Below are 2,635 nucleotides of genomic sequence, written 5' to 3'. Positions count from 1 at the left end.
TACTCCCTCCCCTGTATTAGGCCTGACTGTCCGCCATCTTGGTACACCTGTACCACTGAAGTCATGTTCAAGTACACGAAGCCATCTTGGCACACCGGCTGCTTATTATATAACCCCAGGGTAGTAATATTTCTTTTGTTAAACAGTATCTATATGAAAGCAACGACATATATAACATTAATACACTTAAACAGAAGTGTAACATTATTAATGGAAATCATAGCCCGGTCAGATTACAGAGTGAGAGTACAAACATGGCCACTGCCAATTTGCTCCCTTTGACCATGAACAACCTTTGCTGCTTCCACCGCACATGCGCACTGGCTCTTCCCTCTTGACAAGAATAAAGGGCAAGTGTAGCTGTTACTGAGCCCCATTATTTTATTAATATTATTATTATCAGTAATCACAGAGGGCTACAGGGCATATCCTCAAGATCTAATATACATTATATAAACTGTAACTGTATCAAGCCCATTAAAGTGGTTGCTCACCTTTTAAATTAAATTAAATTCTTAGTTTGATGTTTAATTCCATAATTGTTGGTAGTGGTAGATGAGGTGAAAGATTTCGAATGTAATTTATCTTCTTACTTGTGAAAAATGTAAAAAAAACAATACGTGGGTCAGACGAGCTGCAAGTTTAAAGACAGGATTAGAGAATTTATTCTTAATATTAATAACCAGGAATCACAAACGCCCATTGATACATATTTTGAGGGCTTTAATATCAGGACTTCTTCCTTTCTGAAGGTTAAAGGTATAGACAAAATAGTCCCTAACATAAGGGGTGGGAAGATTCACTCAGAGCTACAAACCTAATGGATATTTTATTTAGGTATGAGACAGCCCCTTTGCTTTAAATTCTCATGTCTCCTGTTATGTATAATAGTCAGTTTTCCTCTCCTATTTTCTTTTGTTATATTCATTTTGTTGTCTTCCATTATTAAGCAAATGATTGTTTTATTTAGCCTAACACTTTTCATTGGATTCCAATGAGTCTGCTGTGATTGGTTCATCTGGCAGTTCCACCCACACATTTCCCATTGGCTCTCTCTCTCTTTTAAATACTTTGTATGTTGTACCCAGTGTTCAGCCTATGAGTGTACGAAATGTGTCAGGCCTTTCCTTTTAAATATGGGAAATGAAATGTCAATTTTGAACTTTTACCATCTGGCCTCTGCTTCTCTACCTGGTGTGGTTCGGCTTGTCACTAAAAAATCCAACACCTACAAAAACCTTGGACACAGAGATTTAAGGTAAATGTTAATTTGTGGCATGCTATAGACCTCTAGTGACCAAACTGAGGTATATCAAACTTCTCAAAAACTTTCATACGCATGCTCTTTAGTTTAAAAAAATGTTTTTATTCCATCATATTAAAACATCAAAAACAACCCCACATGGAGCCTAACGCGTTTCATGCTTACCTAGCACTTAGGCAATCCCAAATGGGACACGCGTCTCCAGACATTTATACTCAATTTCAAATAAACCCTCCCAGTGTTAAAACCAGGCTTATGGAAGTTTTTGAGAAGTCTGGTTGGGCTTGTGGCAGCCTCTTTTGATGCTTCCTGGTATTTACTCCCTCCCGGGCCCACCGTACACAATGGTAAGCTATCATAATGTATCCTATACACTGGTTTCTTTTTGTCATTGTTTGACCCCTGCTGTAGACCCTCGGCAATATCTTGGGGGGGAGAGCAGTGTCTACGGGAGACCCTGCTATACACACCATTGCAGTTTAGTCTTCTCCTGATGGTGGGACTCATGAACATCAACATTGGCTTAGCAGTGGCCCTGGGTTCCTTTGTAAACTCCCCGACTATTAGACGCCTTGCGGTTGGACTTCTCTTTGATGGGTGACCACTTCTGGGTAGGATCTTGAGTTTCCTCCATTTGTACTCAATCTTGATTGGTGGAGCCCAAACTCCTTTCCAGCTTCATGGGCATCAACAAGTCTTTTTCTGAGCTCCTCACACACCTCCTTTGTTGCAGCCATGATGCCCATCCCCAAATGTGCGGTGTGTGATCAGGCTTTGCTGGGTCCCCCCTCTTTCAATAAAACAGCATTTCACTCAGACCTGATTGTCACCCCATTGGCTGAAAACACCAGACTTCACCTTCCAATTACAACACACAGACATGTTGTTGGATCATTATTTCCAATAAATACATGACCAAGTATAATTATTTAGCTTCATTTGTGTAACTAGGGTTTCTTCATCTACTTTTAGGACCTGTTTGAAAATCAGATGATGTTTTAGGTCACATTCATATAAAGATATAGAAAATTTTAAAGGGTTCCCAAACTTTCACTCACGACTGTAAAGGCCAGTGACTTACATCAAGCCCGAGAGATAATGGTCTTTTCTGGAATATGGGGTGTAGCTGCTTTGGCATGATTCTCACCTCTGGCCAAAGACACCCCTAATGATCCTCAATGTGCAGCACTTTCATTGTCACATCCATGTGCACATCTGTATTTCTAGGCAAGTTTGGCTGAGCAGGAACAATGTACAATCTGGTAGTTCCTAGAACAATTCCTGCTATTTTTCATGTGATCTGTTAGCCGGGGCCTTAGAGAAGAATCAAATACCAGGCCACTGCCCCTATAAATACACACAAGGACAGTG

Source organism: Xenopus laevis, chromosome 6S (assembly GCF_017654675.1).
Source record: "Xenopus laevis strain J_2021 chromosome 6S, Xenopus_laevis_v10.1, whole genome shotgun sequence".
Classification (NCBI taxonomy): Eukaryota; Metazoa; Chordata; class Amphibia; order Anura; family Pipidae; genus Xenopus; species Xenopus laevis.
Note: the sequence above shows the minus strand (reverse complement) of the source record.